The following is a 21,121-nucleotide window of genomic DNA, read 5'->3' as shown; positions in this document are numbered from 1 at the left end:
CACCGACAAAAATATTTTTTGCAATGGATTACTGACGGAATATGTTTGCAACACATCCGACGGAATAACTCACTAACGAATTACCGACGGAATCTCATAATAACTCACTAACGGATTACAGACAGTTTTTCTATGACAGATTAGCGACGAATTTTGGTATTATAAAAAAATTATAAATTCATGAAAAATTTAAAAATAATTACATATTCAACATAGAAAAATCTTAAAACATACATTAAATCTATATTTTAAAGACAACAAATATAAAAGCAAAAAAGTTTCAATATTCGACACACAATAAATCCATGAATATCAATCGATATTCGACATTTAATGCATAATACTAAAAAGCAATAGTGATCTACTTTTTAAAAAGGCATCAAAATTTTCATTTATAATTCTCATGACCTCAACAACCAATGGAGAGTATCCTTCTTGATTAGTTCGTGGATTGTACACCTATCATTGTCATTCAGAGTTGTTGGCTAGAGATATATTTATATATTGTCAAATACCATAAATGTCTTCCAATGTTGACAATGAAGGGGAATAAAAAAAATAAAAATGAATAATATTAACAAGTAGCAATTTTGATAATGCGTAAAAAATGTGATTTTAAGTCGATATTCCTCCACATCAAGTTTGAATAAAAAAGACTTAATGATGAAAAATAGCAACGTATTGTACTGAAATTCTTCATTATATTTACGTACATTCAAATAATTATAACTTATATGAAACCATTTTTAATTTTTTCACGATTATACATCATACTTTAAGTTTTTACTCATAATAGCAATGTACTTTTGCCATAATTCCCAATTACAACTTATATGTAAGTAGATTGCTACTTCAGAATGTATGATGCCATAATCGAGAACTTGTGTAAAGTACGTTGCAATTTCTCATGATTAACCCTTTAAAATATCAAATTATTTCAATACTATGGGATAAACATACATAATGGGGTGGTTTACCGCTTCGAGTGAATTGCTTCAAAAATTCACTCATTTGTCCATGAAGACAGCTTTCCATGTCCTCTCGTAACTTCACCTCTCTATCAAGACGGGTTTGTATTTGCTCATGTTCCTTCACTTCCTTTTCCAACATGTTCTCTAATTCATTTACCTAAAATATGTTCCAACAAACATATATAATTAGTATAAAATAGAGAAGGAAATAGCAACATACTTATCCTTCATTAAACCAATATACATAATAGGAACATAGTTTACTATGTTTTATCATAATATAGTGAACGCATCCATAATGCAAACATAATTTACATAATAAAAAATTTACATCTTATACATATTAGCAATGAAATTTACCTTTTTACCAATATAATCAACGTACATACATTTATATAAGAACATACTATATATATACCAATATAATCAACGTACATACATTTATATAAGAACATACTATATATAAACCAATATAGAAGTTATAAATCAGTGTCCTATATCTGTGTAGTAATAAATACAAGCTATTTTGTGATAATATAGAAATCAACCAAAACAGGAATTGGAAATGTACTCTAGCATAAATTACAAAATGGTCCTGCACTTTCAATTGAAGCTTGAAATCTTTTGAAATTTGACTTGTGATAAGTGAAATTGTTGATTAAACTATTTGAACCATCTGTAATATAACCGATTAATAAAAGATTTTTAACAAAAGAAATGCTCAAAGGCATTTAACAGTTAAAATATTAACAGGAGTACATAACAGAAAGTGATAATCTAGTATTATCTCAGGTAATAACAAAAGTAATGGGGATAATAATGAAAGTATAAACAATTAACCAAATGAAATGGAAGTGAACCGTATTGAACCCACATTTCTTGATAATCCAGAGAAGGGTAATATAGTAAATTCCGATGTTTTAAAGTTTGAAGTCCCAACTAACAATGGAAAGTGTTGCACAAGGTGTAGATACAGAAAAAAGTTGAGAAGAAATCAATAAGGATTCTTAGTTCTATCAATGAGTAACACAACTCACTAGGTTAATAGCTTTTTAGTAACTATATTATCTATTTTGACATTATCATTCAATGCAAGAAAACCTAGAAAATGATTTTTCTTAGGCATAATATATCCCGCTAGACATTTAAGATTGATCTTACTGAGAAAATCAATATCTTGTAGAATCAAAAGATTTTAAGAGTTTGCTCTGTTTTCAATATCTAGTACTGTCATTCTAGCAAATTAGAAGCCAATGGCTCACATTGCACTAATGCACTTTGTATTTTTGTAGTTTCTAAATAATTAGAGATTCGAAATGAGGAAGAAACATGAGTGTTAGATCTACTGACATGGCAACAAACAGGATTTAGAAGGTGTGAAATAAATAGCTAAATTAGAAGTTGAATAGGTTATGTGATTTAGTCAGAAAGAAGCTACCATGGCCCGTAGTTTTAGCTTAAATGAAACTTTGAAGTTGATATTGGTTAGAGATGAGTCAGAAAATCATTCCTATGTATACATCTATACAGGATTTGGAATTATGTGCGTTCTCTTAGGAATCATATTCTGTTGTGCATGAAAGAATTATAAATCAAAGAAGACCTAGGTTAAATTAAATCTCACGCTCCACTAACATTTCACAATATAAACGAGTCTAAAATTCAAAAAAAATCCAGCAGATTCATAATGGAATCTATACATATGTATACATAGGTACACCAAAACATGTTATATACACATATGAGCACACATTGACCCATTTTCCCTCATTGGGGAATTTTATCGAACATTTGGTAGTCATGCAAATGGAGAGATGAGAACATAATTATATACATAAGGGAATACATACATATAATATTAAATTATGTAAGAATCTCAACATTCAATTCCATCTATGAGGCAAACAAAGCAAATCATATAGGAAAATCGTATTAAGGTATAAAAATCGCACATGTGTTGTAAGCAATACAAAGAGAATTAAGCAGTACTCAAAGAATTCCAGAAGTCAGAGCGTTGATGCCTTTAGCTCCGTCGAGGGCAGCGGGCAGTGGCGGAGGCATCCACTTTAAGTGGGGTGCATGGCCCCACTTGGAGGTGGGTCCCATCACATTTAGTACTATAAAACCCTAAAAAAATTGGTTTTTACTAAAAAGCCCTTCTTTGGCACCCATTTTTACATCAAATGCCCCTATTGATATTTTTTTGAAAATAACCAAATATTTTTAAAAAAATTTCACAATTTTATACTTGTATGTATTTTTTTTTATCAATAATGGACCTCGGTTACATTTCGTTCTAGATCTGCCACTCGCAGCAGGGGCAAGAGAGCCAAAACTTGGAGGCGATGCTTCGTGTTGTCGGCCTTTGTTCACAGTTATGGGGAGCCCTCTTGTTGTAAGTCAATGTAGCATTAGCACAACCCTCGCTTAAGTGAAATGTCCCTTAGTTGATTTTAACTGATTTTTGTCGGTATACTATAACTGATTACCGACCAATTTTATTCTGTTGCCAAACCGTCGTAAAAACATCGCTAATATCCTAATAATTTGTCTGTCGGAAATCCATGGGAAATCCGTTGCTTTTTCCGATAGTTTTTTTCCGTCGCTATTGCTCTGTTTTCTAGTAGTGGAATGTACGTCCATAATGTAAGTTAAAAGAATCTTTGGTTCTAAGAACAATCCAGATAGTCACACAACAAGAAATCTTACCTTATCTATGCCTCCTTTAGCGACAACAGAGGCTTTAGCGGCGACATCAGACCGAAGACCGAAGACCGAACACGCCTGATGCCACCACTAAAGCATCCCTTATCGCTAAAGGTTCATGTTGACGGTCCATATGACAATGACATAAATCAATATGGGCCATTAGTTCGATGCATTGATCCAACGGGTAGGGTTTAATGGCATCAATAAGAAATAGTCGTGACACCTTTAGTGACACATTTATCGTAACTAAATCCCTTGAAAAAAAAACCCTCAAAATCTTCTCTCCATTTCTTTGAGGTGTCGTTGCTAATACCCTTAAGTAGTCATCGCTAATATTGTACCTCTGTCGTCGTTAATGTCTAACACAAATAAAGAGTTCTACTAGCTTCTCCAACTCTTTTTCTCTCTGCAAACCTTCCTTCTAAAGAGACTTTAATTATCCGACAAAAACAACCACCGAGCACCAGCTAGCCTCAACATCTTACCTACCACTGGCGTTTCTTCCCTCGCCGGCGATTTATACCCTCACTAGAGATTTCTTCCCTTTCGATTTTCTGATGACGACGTAGAGTATTGAAGCCAGTTTTCCATTGTTTGAGATCCACATCAAACACATGTGTTGTTAGAAAATGAAGACCACCAACATCAACCCTTTCTCAGCCCTCGGGTCACTGACTTCCACCTCCGACCACCTGTAAACTACCGACTGTCACGTGCTACCTCTTTCCCTGGTTCTAATTTTTCCTTAAAATCTAGTGATTTGTGTTAATATGCTTAATTTGAAGGTACTTTGTGAAGATTAGATAATTATAGTTTCATGTTAATAAGAACTTAATTGTTAAGGAAATGCTTAGATATGTTTAGAAACTGCTTAATATGTTTAGAAATGTTAAATGATGTGTTTATGTTAATTTTTCATGTTAATAATCACTTAATTATTAAGTATTTAACTATTAAGGAAAATGCTTAGACATGTTTAAAAAATGCTTAATATCCTTAGAACATATTATATGATGTGTTTATGTTAATTTTTCATGTTAATATATTTAGAAAATGCTATATATGGTGAGTTTTGGACTTGTTAAGGACATAATATGTTTAGAAAATACATAATCAAAATTTTGGACTTGTTAAGGACTTAATATGTTTAGAAAATACTTAATTAAAAATGGTTATTGACTTGTTAAGGACTTACTTCTTAAGTTTTACTTAAAAAATAAAAAATATATAATATAAAATTTAATAAAAATGTTATATAATAGGAAAAAATATTATAATTTATATAACTGTTAGGAAGTATAACTACTAGAAACAGAGGTATCAACGACAGACAATTTCGTCACTAATCTGTCGCTATAGGCTATCATCGACATAATTGTCATTCGAAAAAACAATTCTCTCTAATTGTCAGCAACGAATCAGCGGGGACTCAGCGACATATTAGCGATGACAAATTACTCAGGGGACCCTACATTCTATTGCTAATCCATCGCTAATGTTTTCTTTCTATGTCAATAAACAACCTAGTATTTGACAAATCTATCACTATTTCGTAACAAGAACTCACACATGTAATTTAAATTCTATACCCAAAATTCAAAACAATAAAATTCGACTACCAACATAAATAATATTTGATTAGCAAAATAAAAGTTTATGTTCGATTTCGAAGTTATCAAAACCAAATTACAAAAAATCATAAGTGTCAAAGTGTCAAAAAATCATAAGAGTCAAAATAAAAGTTCATGTTCGATTTCAAAGTTATCAAAGTTATCTTTAAGCTCTTCCTTCATCTCATCACGATTACAATAATAATAACCTACAAAGAAACAATAACCAAGATTACACCTAATAAAAAATCAATCCATATCATTCGGTTAATAACAACATACTTTCAAATTGAAAAAAAAACGATAAACAATTAAAAGCAACAATAACCAAGTTTACACATAATGAAACATCAAGTCATATCATTCAATTAATAGCAACATACTTTAAACTCTGTTGGTGGGAAAACATGGTATAAACAAGGGACATCCTTTCTGTCAAGAGAAAATATATTTTTAAAGGAAAAATCTAGTGCTTATTTCATTACTATCAAAAGAAAGATACATCTTAAATAGCCATCACATCTAATTTTCACATGAAAAAGTACCAACTATTAGTGTACTCTACACTTCATAAAATAACGAAAAAATGTAGCATGTCATCCCGTTAAATTGACGCATATACGGTCTGTACCGCAAAGGAAAACTATGTTTAATCAAAATCTGTCAACTGACATAAAAAAAAGCTCGAACAAAACTCGGGGAAGAGGTTAAGTGGCATTATTTGTCTTCTTCAAACTCCAACACATCAAAAAAAACTTGAAAAAACCTCACATAAACATTAACCAAGATCAGAAAACACCACAAAGTACATACACAAAAGTAAAACCTAACCCATTATTTATTACTTATTATTATACTAAGGGGGTGTTTGGGATTGCTTCTGTAATAACTAAGAAGAGATAATTATCAATTAAACTTACTTTATCCATGAAGAGATATGTATGTTTCAACAAGTTTAAATATTTTCAAAAGTATAAGGGAATGAACTTACCAACTGTTATGTCACAACCACCAAATAACTTCAATGGAGTCTTTAAGTCTGAATCTAATGATGTAGGTAAACAAAACCATTTAACAAATGAAATAAGATCATGTCATCAACAAATTTAACTCAAAACTAGATAGGAAGTTCTATATTCACTGTAACACTCTAAATTTTCAAACAATATTTTTTTTTTCATTTTTAAAACCACATAAAGCCCAATATCACATTTTTCAAAAACCCAAATGTATAAATTATTCAAAACACAAGATCACAATTTTTTTGCTAATATCCTAGAATCCTCAAAAACATAATCTCAAACTGGTGTGTACAATCAAGTCGGCGCCTTCCCGCGATCCTGAGAAGTACCTGAAGCACATTTCACACAACACTGTAAGCACAAAGCTTAGTGAGTTCCCCAAAATACCACTTACACAAATAATAGGCCTCTCATGGCTATAGCTCGGTGTGGACCCTCCGGTCATGTGTCTTAGTGAAGACCCTCCGGTCTCACAGCTCGGGTTGGACCCTCCAGTCATGTATCTCAGTGAAGACCCTCTGGTCTCACAACTCAGTTGGACCCTGCGGTCCTAACTCAGTAAGGCACAGAATAATATAGCATATTTCACAAAGACAAAATGCATAATATCACATAACTCAATATAAGCACATAAGACCCTCCGGTCGATAACTCAAATAAGACCCTCCGGTCACACAGTATTACCACTCAGGTACGTATAGTGAGAAGACTCACCTCGTATGTAAGCAAGTAGATCTCGTACTCAACAATCGGTCTAGACTCTGCCTACACATCATAATCATCTCTAATTCTCACTTTATAACAAAAACTCTAAATGTATTAAGCTAACCCCTTTTCCTAACTCTCGGAAAGGGTGAAAGACCATTTTACACCTCAAGGTCTGCATAACACCCATTTTGACCAAACCCAAAAAGTCCACAGATGTTAACACTCGAGTCAACATTCCATGTTGACCCAACTCGTCAAGTGCACCTAGGCAACTCGTCGAGTTCCTTCATTCTCTTTGAAATCTCAAGAAAATCCAACTCAACTCGTCGAGTTGTCTCAGCAACTCGCCGAGTTGCAATGCGTCCAGACTATCGGGGAAAACCCTAGCCAACTCGTCGAGTTGGGTCATCAACTCGTCGAGTCCACTCAATCCACTCTCTCATTCATACGTTTTTCAGCAGAACTAAGGCCTCATACTCTAGATCTAGCCTCCTAGGGCTGAGACACCACATAAAGCTGCAAGCTTTACGTCCATGCATGGCCTAAAAAGGGCTAAACTCATCAAAACAAGGCTTTACAAGGACATTAGATCATTTAGGTTGTTCTAAGCTTGATAAAGTTGGTGTCTTTAGGCCCAAGAGACCTCCTACTATCTAGATCCAAAGTCTCATCTCTCTATCATGCTCACAACCACAAATGACTCAAAAGGAAGCTAGAAAGGGCCATAAACTCATATATGAGGAGATCTAATATTAGAGTGATCAAGGTAACAACTTGTTACCTGAAATGAGATGCTAAAATGAAGTAGGTAACAAATCCCCAGCCTTCTCCTTGATCCAAGCTCCTGAATCCTCAAGCCTCTTTAAGAATTCCACCAAAATAAGCACCTTAAGCCTCACACATACTTAAGATAGGGTTTAGCTCACTGGGGTTTGTTCTCTGGACGTGGGGAGTGATGAGGGAGGCGGGGTGGAGGCTTAGAGTCCTTTAAATAGGGTGCAAAGCCCGAATAATTAGAGTTTCCTCAAACAGCTCCAACTCGTCGAGTTGGTCCCTCCAACTCGGCGAGTTGGTCACAAAACCCACGCGACCAATTCAGCCTCTACTCGACGAGTTAGGGCCTCTAACTCGTCGATTTGCTCTGCTAAATTGAAATAAAACAATTTAAATTTATACCTGGGAGTCGGGGTGTTACATTCACATTTAAACAAAAATAATATCAACCATTTGATTTTTATTCTACAACCATTTCCATCAATTATCTCACCTTGAGGAGGTGTATATGTTTCAACCTACTGGAGTTCTGGTTCATGACGAGTCCTCCAAGGTGTATCTGTAATACCATGTTTGAAATTTGAATTCAAGTTCAAGAAGTAATAATTACTTTCTATGAATTGTAATCCTTTTTGTTATGATGAGTCAAGAGAAATAATGAAAGGAAACCGGATACACGGTAACAAAACCAACCGGTTCCAAAGGTAACATATTAATTCAAATTTGAGCATTAAAAAATGCTAAAACATAACTCATAATACCTAAATAAAACCGGGAAGTAGGAATTTTATTGGTATTTTAACACTTTAAAAACATAATCCAATAACTTTTATCTTTTTGAACCTTGGACTGACGATTCGATTCCAAAGGGCACTGTAACAAAAACTTGCTAGAAAACTCATATGTATACAAATAAAAAGCTACAAATTTCACCTAAAACAACAATCATAAAAACAATACTTCTTTTTCAAAACTTAATCATCTATCAAACATAACATATAATCAACAAAAGTAGTTCAGACAAATTGCTTGTTGTCGTGTTGATTTGTTGCCAAATGCCTTTAAAACGAACTACAAATAGGCAGTGCCTATAGGACATGTTTTTAGAATTAAACACAAAAACTATGAAGATTTATTACCTTTTTCGGCTGGCTTCTTGGGAGGCGACTCAATGTCTCTACTGTCTACATACATGCATCGACAGTTAGATGAACACTATGAAGATTTACTACCATCCCGCTTTGTTGAGGTGTTTTCCGTTTAGTATGATGCCTCATTGTACCTTCTATTTTGCAAAATTTTCAAATGAAACCTTACAGAATTCCAACCAATTTTCTGTTTTGAGTGAACTAACTTGGTTTCTGGTCTGTTTTTCAACCATATTCTTCCATTCCTTGAACCACCCAAACACTTCGTCTTCGTCTTTTGTCTAAAGAACGTACACCCAAACCTTCCTTGAATATTCATCGATAAAGCTCAGAATGTATTAACATCCTTCATGACACTTCACTAGAGAGGAAATTCATAAAGAATATTCCTAACAAAATAAATATGACCATTAGAGATAGGAAAACTTATTATAGTAGCAGTTTTAGAACTCACATACTCATGATCATGTGGTTTAACAGAAGGGTCAATAGCAGTTAGAGGAGAAACAAACGAGGTAAGACCATCAGAATTCGTAACACAATGTTTTTTATAAGGCCTTGATGATTTTTAATGCCACCACTTATAAATTTGGTTGTATATTAGCTAATAAGTTCATTTTTGGTTGGAAAATTTGGTTCAATTTCATTTTGTTTGAAAAATAGGTGTAAGACTCGTGTACTACAAAGGTTGATTATAAAAAAGATTAAATATCAAAGTGTAAACATTAAGTATTTTTTTAAAGTAAAAAATTTGAAATAAGAAAGGAAGAGATGTATTCATTTATTAGAGTAGATTTTAAACTATGTATATTGAAGAAAACATATTAAAATTTGAAAATATAAGGAAACAAATTAATTACACATTAATTACTTTCTATGACCTGTAAAATAGAATAATTAATTAAAAAAATAAAAACTTGCCACAAAATGACAAGTGAAAATTGATTTCTATGAATTAACCACAAAATTACATGTGTGAAAATGCATGAGAATGTGACAATGGTAGAAATGGTTTTTATTTATTAGAATAGAAGAGTAGATATCAACAGCTCAATCAAAATTTCCTCCAATAATTTTCTCAAACTAATGAGGTATTTGATCATTAACAATTTTGAAGGTTTTAAAATGAGAATGAGCACAGTTATTTGTAATACTTTTACATTTTTGAGCAAATTCAATGGCAGATTCCTTTTCACTGTTGAGATCATGATTGATAATTGAAACACTTCGTAGCTTAAGACTGTTAGTGAAAGAGACTTCTCGTTGTTAGATAGATTAAAGTTTAAAGATTCAATTTTATTTCTTATGTTAATGATTTCTTGATTTGATTTTGAAAGATCAAGAAGATTATAATCAAATATTGTAGACTTTTCACTTTCAGAGTAAGTTACAAACTTCTTAACCAGATACAAGGATGAGGAATCCTCTGAAATTTTGAATATCTAGAAGCTTTAGAGAGATCAACTTCAAAAGCACTAGAACTGTTGATCTTATCATCAGTGACAAACTCGTTAGTGGTACCCATCAGACACACATCTTTCTTAACCTCTTCATCCAAAGATTCTTCATCATCAACCCACTATTCTAATGACTTTGTAAAAAAATTAAAAAATAAGGTGTTTTAAATACCAAACTTGATTTAAAAATATTAAAAGTTTTTTTTATAAAAAAATGTTGAACATAATATGATGCAAATAGAGATGATTCAAAATATTTATGATTCAAAAATATTATGATTCAATATGTTTATGATCCTTAACATTTTATGATCTAAAAATATTTTGATTCAAATATTTAATGATCCTTAATTATTATATTTTTTATGATTCAAAATTAAATTATTCAAAAATTATAATGATCCAAATGTTGTATTGAACAAAAACTTTATTTAATTCAATATATTATGATCCAAATTAATATGATCCAAAAATATATGATGTATAATATCGTTATGATTCAAAATACTAGGATTCAAAATTTTATGATCCAAAAATGATATGATTCAAAAAAATTATGAATGGAATATATTTTGATCCCTAATACTCTTCTTATTTCAAATTATAATTGTTAAATATTAAAAACTCAAACCGATATTTAGTTTAAAAAATCAAAAAATAAATAAAAAAATAAAAAAAACCAACTATCTTCAAGTATGTAGTAAAGATATTTAAAAAACGAAAAAAAAGAAAAAAAAAGTTTTAAAAACAAAAAAAATAAAAAGAAACGAAAAAATATAAAAACATAAAACCGAGTATATATCTATTTAAGGGAAAAAAATTGATTTTTTTAACGAAAAATAAAACAAAACGAAAAATAACAAAATAAATGAAAAAGAAAAGAAAAACTCATTTAAATGACGTTCCATGGACGTTCGTCGCCCATGATTATTCCCTCGAGTCCATATTACGTTCCATGCACGTGCACCGCATGCGAATGCGTCACAACCAAGTAATGAGTTTGATGTTTGTGTCATTGACGAAATGATTGGTGGAGAACAGTTTTCGTGGATCCTACCAATTTTTGGGTTCCTACAGGATCCGTGCATATATATATATATATATATATATATATATATATATATATATATATATATATATATATATATATATATATATATATATATATATATATATATAGGTAAAAGTTCATTTGAAACGAATATAATTTTATGAGACCGTGAAAACAAATTTTTTTAATGAAATATTCTAATATTCTATTGTTCGTAAAAGTAAAATATGAAATATATTCTAACATTATATGCTTTAGAATATATTTCAATGTAAAATATGTTAAAATTATTGACTTAGAATATTAGAAAATTACACATATTTAATTTTTATAAACACTAGAATATTAGAATATTCTACCGGATCGGGACCTAATATATATATATATATATATATATATATATATATATATATATATATATATATATATATATATATATATATATATATGTTTAGGTTATTCTATTCTAACTATTTATTGTGTGGCTGTAGGATTGATTGTGGACCAATCATTTTAGTTATTTTAAGAAAGTGATTAATGAATATTATTGAATTAAATATAATTGAAAAATACCATCTAATTTAATTACAAGGGTATTTTAGTCAATTAATATCCCTATTCTAATAAAAGAATAGTTTTAACCTCCATTTGCCAAGTTTGACTCTAATACAACACTCTCATTAATATTATGTCGTTTGTCATGTAGATATATTAGGCAACTCACTTCAAAATTCAAATCTATATTTTTTAATTATATGTTAAATTTGAAGTTATAATAACTTTAAAATTAGATATATCTCTTAATTAATAATTAATAATTTATTTAAAATGATTTATTTAAAATAATTGATTAATAGTTATAAATTTTTATTATGAAAGTTTAATTAGTTTTGTAACCGTTGTTTCCACGGGTTATAAACTAGTAGATTTAACAAAGGAAAATTGCATATTTTAAAGGATCATAGATTCTATTAATTTTGAAAATCTGATTTTACGAATTATAATTCTTTTAATTCGGATATTCTGACAGAATATGTTTATGAGTATATTCAAAAATAAAAATATTCTTGAACCATAAAATAATAAAAATATTTTTGATCCTAATTCTTGATCATGACTTTAAAAACTTCTTATAGAATAACAAATTCTTGAACCATTAATTGAAGAATAACAACAAAAATTACATTAATTCTTATAGAATACAGGTAACAATTGCTAAGAAATACATTTATTGTTAAAAAAATAAAAGTAAAAACACTTTCAAATCCGGAAAAAACATCAAAATCTAACAAATACACTAATACATTCTAAAAGAATAATGCTGCTAAGAATCACTTTCAATTTTGTGGTCCGTTCTTCAAGCGTCAACTTCTGTGAAAACAAATCCAATTGTAGTTTAGAATCCAATAATGCATTAGCAAATGAAAAATAAAAAACAAAACTCTTATGGAATTCAAGATTCCATTCCAACAGAATTGAAAATCGTAATTCTATTATGACAGAATTGGAATTCAAGATTCAATGTTAAATTAGTTCGATTCCAAGACTAGGATTTTCTCATCACTCACCAACCCAAATAGAAGTTGTTGGCTCTTTGTGTAGCTTTCACATCTTCTGTTGCGTTTGTATAAGGTTCAAACGAATACGACTATACATTTATTCCAACAAAACCATGTTGTATGACCTGCATCATCACCCATATATACATATATATTGGAGAGTTGTTCAACAAAGAAACTTGATGTTAGGATCTTCAATCAAGTGCCATTGAAGACGAGGATAAAAAATAGATAGCATGAACTAGAAAGCTTCAATTGTAAAATCATGGAAAAAAGGCTAGATTTTTAATTACCTTGTATTTTTCGCGGTATAGTCTAACAGTTGATGCATGTCTAAGAAGCAAATGGTGAGCTGTAAGGTGTGGCTCAAAAGTGAAATGTCAAAACAAGTCAATTCAACTTGATATCGTCTGCATAAAGATGCAAACGAGTCTATATGACCTCCAAAAGTCAATCTTAGACTAGTAAAGTAAGCATACCACAGGAAATCCTCTGCCACATAGACCAATGACCTCTTGGGTGAATTGTCGGAGTATTCCAATCCCAAATATTGTTCACAAGCACTATAAACATCTCTTCTCAGGACCTTGATTGTACGTATACCTACTTTTCACAGTCACGTAATGCTGTGTAATTTCGAATTCAAAATAACTATATACTAAGCTTTAATCAAATACTCTCTCTCTCTCTCTCTCTCTCTCTCATGTATTTCGTATATACGTTGTGCTTGTGTTTTGAGTATTGTTTTCATCCTCATCAAAACAAATTTCCTTATCAGACTACCATTTTCAACAAATTTCCATCATCATCGCTTCAAATTATTTTCTTCATTTCTCACCTTCTTTCAACCCACCCCTTCTTCTTCTTCTTCTTCCACGTGGGTTAATCAAATCCACATGGAATCACCCTCCACAATCGTCGTCGCCGTCTCACCTATATCTCCAACCGGCGCAGGTAAATCCCGTCTTTCAATCGATCTCGTAACTCGATTTTTTTGATAACTCTGAGATCATCAACTCCAATAAAATGCAAGTGTACAGCGGACTTGATATCACCACCAACAAAATCACAATCCAAGAGCGACGCGGTGTCCCCCACCACCTTCTCGGAGCGATTGACCAAAGGAAATCGGTTTTCACTTCGCCGGATTTCCGGAATGTTGCGGCAGAATACATCAACCAGATTAGAAATCGTCGGGGGTGATAGTTAATTTTATTTACTTCTTTTCATTAGTTTATTTTAGATTTTTAGGTCTTTTTATTATTATTGAATTGTATTTTATCTATTTTCTTTATTATGGATCGTGTCGGGTGGTTTTTATTTTGCATAAGGTATTTTGCAGGTTTTCGGTGCTCGTTGCGGTTGCGGTTTGAATGGAGACGGGCTTAGTGGACTCTCGAGGCATTGTTGGGCTTGGCGGATCCATAAAACAAGATTTGGGCCTTAAGAGTTAAAGGCTTGGATATTTTGGGCTTGTGAAGATGGTTCATAAACATTTATTTTGGGCTTGGAACATCCATTTTTGTAGCTAAATGCTGATTGGTTGGTTTAAATCATGTGGATATGGAGGGGACCAAAGAAATCTTTGGTAGTGGAAGGGTGGAGTGGAGGAAAGAAGGACCAATAGCATTCCAGCAGCATTTGCGCGGGTGAGAGGTCAGCCTCGCAAACTTTGCACGGGTGGCAGTCGGTCGCGCAGGGGGTTGCCTCTTGTCGTCGGAGGATCAAATTCGTTAATATACCCGCTGGTTACAAAACGCTAGGACCTAAAATCGGACGTCTTCAAAGACCAGAGCCACATCCGGTGAGCTTTGATTTCCGATACGAATGCTATTTCATCTGGGTGGATGTTAGCTTACTGGTTTTAAATCAGTATTTATCAAAAAGGGTTGATGAGATGCTTGATTCCAGTATGTTGGAGGAGCTTGCAGAGTTTTCAAGGTCCGATGAGCACAAGAGGGTTAACAGGTGTGGTTTAGGTCAGGCGATCGGAATAACAGGCGATCGGAATAACAGGGTGGGTATATGTTTGTGTGTTTAAGGAGAGAGAGAGAGAGAGAGAGAGGTGGGCCCAGTTTTATATTTAATAATAATAATAATAATTTTAAAAAGTGAAAGAAAAATGAAAACTAAATTCATTAAGGGTATAATAGTCTTTTTAGTTTGGACAGGGACTAAAATTGCATGTAAACTAGCTCAAAAGGACCACCAATCCAAAAAAGTCATGGTTTGGACTAAAACCCTAAAAAAATGCATACCACAAGGACTATTTTTGCAATTTTGTCTTGAGAAAATTAGCAAATACACTCTCAAGCGGAGGAACAAATTACAGTCATAAGCATCAAAAGTTACATAGAAAAAGACATTGATTCCAATACGTGACCATAAATTAAACAACTTCCATGTAAACTGAGCGAAAGAACTGAAGAAACCCAAAAAAAGGATAAATCGAAGCAGAGCAACCGAATACAATGGCGGAGGCAGCGGTGCTGGCGAAGAGAGACGACTGGAGGTTGCTGATGAGAGAGGGAGGTAGGAGGTGGGAGGGAGGAAGGATTTTGGGAGAATAAAATCGATAACGGAGAGGTGTAGAAAGATCAAAACCTAGAAAATGTAAAGAGGTTAAGAACGACGATTGGAAATAGGAGATTGAAGAAGCAGAATCGGTGATCGAGAGATAACGAAGCTCAAGTAGCAGGTCGACAAAATTTATGAACAGATAACAACGATCTTGTATAGAAGCGGAGTCGGTGGAAGAAAATAAGATCAAAGCTGTGAGAAGAAGAGAAGATTAGAGCGAGGTATGGAGGAGACATCAAAATAGGGTAATGATGGCAGGTAATGTGATAATAAATATTGTAGGGAATCGAAGGAAAAAAGATATCTACCATAATTATAGGTTTAATGAATAAATCAATTACCATAATAATAGGATTATATTTAAATTAAACTAATTTATTTATTTCTTAATTTACCACACTACCCTTATACATTTAATTTATTTTAAAATATTAATAATTAAAATGATTGGTCCACAATCATCCCTATATCCACACAATAAATTCTCTCTCTCTCTCTCTCTCTCTCTCTCTCTCTCTCTCTCTCTCTCTCTCTATATATATATATATATATATATATATATATATATATATATATATATATAGGCTTAGGTTATTCTATTTACACTAAGTATTGTATTCACACCAATTATTGTATATATATCGTATGCTATGAGAATTATTAAATGAATAAGTTGTTTAGCAATGCGAATACGTTAAACCTTACAAAATATCATCATTTTCATGCATTCTTGCTAATTATTATTTATTTTTGTTCTCACACATCGTTTTTCACTTATTTTTATTCTGACAGAATACAACCCAAATAAAACATTCTGACAACATTCTGATAGAAATAAGAATAATAATAATAAGTGTATAATAACCTTATAAACGATTTAATCTATGAGAATGTGTGTTGATGACACTAGTTATGTAAGATTGAACGTATTTATATTATCAAACAACATATTTTTTTTATCATTCTCATAGTATACGATAAATGTACAATAATTAGTTAGAATACTTGAACCTAGCTATATATATATATATATATATATATATATATATATATATATATATATATATATATATATATATATGTGGGTGTTATTTAGACCGGTTTAGAATATATTGGTCAACTTTTGTCCGTCTTTGATTCAAGCTAATTCGACTTGAACCGAACTAAGTTGTGGTTTTATCGATAAAAGTTAATAAAATTGATGTAACCAGTTTTATTGATAAAAGTTAATAAAATTTATGTAACCGGTTCCGGGGATTGGTTCCAAAATTTTAAGAAATGTTTACATTGGTTTCAGTTCCGGTTCTAACTTTTTAGGAACCGCCGGTTTCGATTACGGATCTGCTTCTCGCCAAATGACACGGGTACCCACCTAAACTCATCCCTTCTAGTATTTACCCGCAAAGATCATTCTCTCGTTAACAGGCAACATATAGCAAACTTATATAGAAACTTTGGGCCGGATTATATTTGGGCCGAGAATACAATGCATAAAAATACACAATATAATTCTCTAAAATATCATGAACTTAAATTTCCGAAATCCATAACAATATCCAACACTTAATTGGTCCATTACAAGTCACCTTTTGTGATAAGAGCTTATATATGGAATAAAATTTATGTGCTTTTAACAGTACTATATCAAAATTATGATATAGTTTACAACATGGTAACTATATATGTCAATGTCACCATAACAAATTTATGAGAAAAAAGTAAAGTCGTTTTTTTTTTCTTTATTTCCTAACAAACCTAAATCATTGGGCACTATGAAGCATCTCTAGGTCTCTATATTAGACAAAAGTCAACACGACACGGCAAAAATACATGATACAAAACGAAATTGGGATGAAATTCAAGTTTGATTTGTTTTCGTATTGTGTATAAGAAACATGACGTCGTGTCATGCCGTCTTGTTATTTGTGTTTTCCATATTTAAATTAACTTTTTTTACAAGAACTTATGTGTTTGCCGTGTTTTTATTTTTGTCGTGCTTGTAATGTTTTTATTGAATCGTGTTCGTGTTAACAAAAAAACACATTATCGTGTCATGTCTTGTTCGGTTTAAAGAAAATAACATGTGTCATGTCATGTTAGGCAAAAATACAAAATGATCAACCGACTTTACACCCTAATATTACATAAATGTAGCATGCTTGCTTTATAGATTAAGCTTTTACACAATTATATATATATATATATATATATATATATATATATATATATATATATATATATAATTAGTTAATGCCATGGCCCATTGGGATCATGGGTACTATATATCGTGGAAGACATGAAAGTGGGTAGGAATTCATGACAGCTTATAGCTAGGTTTCTACTTTCTAATCATACACACGTGAGAACTTAAGTCAAAGTCACTTTTGAATTGTTGACAAAGAAAAGGGAATGAATAGTCACCAGATATATTCAAATAAGGTCACATGCATATATAGATGTTCCCTGAGAAAAGGACTTTCATTGGTCTACCACCCAAATATGCATGTTCCCTCTCAACAAGACTTCAGAAAGCTATGTATGTTACTTAGGACCACCCTACCAATCAAGAAAAGAATGAAAGAAAGCTCTTCAACAAATACATTTCAAACTACTAGAGAGATGAATGTACTAATAAATTATAAAAACCAAGAAAGACATCCGATTTAACAATTCGGATTGAAGTTTATTGATAATGAATTACACGAGCTATAGAAAAAGAAGTTAATAGTATTCTAAATGGTTGTGATTAAAAGATAGATTAAACATTTTATAATATATTTATTGAAATTAAATATGATTACATAATGCAAGTTAATCTCCAAGTCTCCACATTACATGAATATTGTAGCATGCTTGCTCTTTTTTTCTTCTTCTTTAGCACAACCATGCATATGCTTTTTTTTTCTTCTAGTGGAATATCACCTAACTATTTAATTCTATTACAATACACCATATTATTTCATGAAGCCATTCCACATTATGCAACATTAAGGTTAAATAACCATCATTTCATGTTATATATTCATATGCTTGACATTGTAAGCAAAGTTTGAACACAATGAAATCTTGATGTCATACGACTCAAACAAGAAAAACAACGTAGATGTCAATATATATTCATCGATCGAAAATAGTAGAATTTGATGACATAATGTTTAAGAATATCTACGACCACATACAAAGTACCTTCATCACCTCACTAGTTTCGACTCCTATTAAAAACAGAGTTTCATATATAATCTTGAAAAAATGCATATATTTTCAAGAAACACCATACCCTCTAAACTCTAAACTGTACCGAGTGTCCTTCCTTGGTATTATCATCGGGTAGACCAATCACTGTCTCCTTAAGAAGCTCGATAATGAGATGAAAAATACGTATTTTTACTTCACCTCGTTTAGGTGGAAGCCTTGCATTCGGTTCCACTAACACCAAGCCTTTCATCATGCGTGTTTTGTACGTTTTTTCAAAAAGATACTATCTTGGAGGAGAGAATGAATTTGATGTACATGTTGAAATAGGAAATAAGTAGGATCAAATATTTATACCCATACAAAGCCATGTGGGTCTTGGGTAATATCGTGGAAGACACGAAATTTAAGTGGCAATAATAGCTACATTTCTAATCATTCGCACGTGATAATTGTAACATGAAGAGAATAAACAACCCAAGTCAATCAAGCCACATCAAATTGTTGACAAAAAGGGAAAGAATAGTCACTTCGCTTTATAAATATATCCAACATGTTCCCTTTGAATAGGACTTTCAAAGGTCTACCACCCAACTTGTTCCCTTTGAAAGCTATGTCACTAGGCACCATCCGACAAACAAATTGTTTTCTTGAAACATAGTACGGAACAATTAAAGCAACAAAAAATCAATAGTTCGAAAATAACACAAATTTATGAGAAAAAGTAAAGTCACTTTTTCCTAACAAGTGCAAATCATTGGGCACAATGAAGACATCCAAGTCTCCAAATTACATGAATGTAGCATGCTTGCTTTTTTTTTTTCTTTTGCATAATCATGCATATGTTTGTGTGGTCAAAAGTGGTCATGACTACCTTTCTAACTAGTGGAATACAATATAAAATTCTAAAGACTCATGGTTCCATTCCAATGCACCTAATTGTTCAATCCAATTCCATTATGATTTTCGTAACATGCGTTTATCGAATAAATTCATGTGTTTTTAGTAGTACTATTGTCAATGAAGAGTGTAGGCTATGTCATGGTAACTTGCTTCAAATGCTTACCATAGAAGAGCATAAACTTAAAACACGAAGAAAAATGACATAAATATTAAACCATATGTGTACATTCATTGATAAAAAAGAGTAGATTTTGATGACATAAGCTAAGACGAGTACTAAAATCCTCAAAGCTTCATAATCTTGAAAAGGTGTATATATTTTCAAGAAATACCATGATCGTCCTTAGATAGCATATTTCGAGTAGACCAATCACTTTCTCCATATAAGAAGCTCGATAATGAGACGAAATATACGTATTTTCACTTGACCTCTTTTAGGTGGAAGCGTTGCATTCAGTTTCATTAAAACCAAGCCTTTCATCATGTTGGTTTTTATTAAAATTTTCAATCTTGGAGGGAGATAATTTGATGTGTTGAAAGAAGATATGAATATGAGCACATATATATACACAAAGCCATGGGTTCTACTTCTTGGGCACTATAATGAAAGACTAGTAAATAGTAATTAGGTGAGAATGATAGCTATGTTTCTAATCATGCACACGTGATGACAGTTTAAAATGAATAAACAACAACTAAACATTACAAGACAAAGTCAAGTCACTAAAAATTGTTGACAAAAAGGGAAAGATTAGTCACTTCATATATCCACATAGGGCCAAGATGTTCATTTGTTCCCTAAGAAGATGACTTTGAAAGGTATGTTATGTGGGACCTCCAGACAAACAAATCGCTGTTTTCCTGGAAACATAGCATTGAACAAAAGCATAGAAGAGATCAATACTTCAATGGTTTGAAAAGTGTATTCAAGGTAGTTGAATTCAAGAACAGTGTATAAAGTCTACATCTTGGATTACATTATAGCCATAGTCAAGATTTTCAAGAATCAACATTTAACAGTGAAGCAGTTGCAAAATCCAGCAAGTATAATGGGAAATTTGACTTTCTATCACCCATGTTTCCCTTTATATCCAAAAAATATGGTCCAATATTTCATCCTCTAGGAAATATAACCTTCCAGAGTGCATATATGAAACTGTTGTTATTCCTTTGGTTTATTTAAAACTTACAGAGCCTTTCACAGTTCAATCTAACATGAAGGAAAAATTATATTTTCAACATATACTATAACCTATAGGACAAATATCTTTGATACAATATTCTTATCATCTTTAAACCAATCACTATGTGTTTTTTTAAGTAAAAGGTTCAATCTTTGGAGGTGATATTTGATGTGTTGGAAGAGAATAAAAGTGGAATCAAATAGCTATTGGACGTTACATGCTTTCTTGGAAGACACTAAATGAAGTGAAAGAT

The 21,121-nt window shown here is 31.8% G+C and overlaps 1 pseudogene; it reads left to right on the top strand.

Moving 5' to 3' along the window:
• The first annotated feature begins 13,632 nt into the window (after positions 1-13,632).
• Positions 13,633-15,050, top strand: LOC145117987 (adenylate isopentenyltransferase 1, chloroplastic pseudogene; annotated as a pseudogene).
• Positions 15,051-21,121: the final 6,071 nt, after the last annotated feature.

This window comes from Lactuca virosa, chromosome 1 (assembly GCF_052849685.1).
Source record: "Lactuca virosa cultivar CGN04683 chromosome 1, Lactuca_virosa_CGN04683_v6, whole genome shotgun sequence".
Classification (NCBI taxonomy): domain Eukaryota; kingdom Viridiplantae; phylum Streptophyta; class Magnoliopsida; order Asterales; family Asteraceae; genus Lactuca; species Lactuca virosa.
Note: the sequence above shows the minus strand (reverse complement) of the source record. Positions and strands in the feature narration are given on the sequence as shown.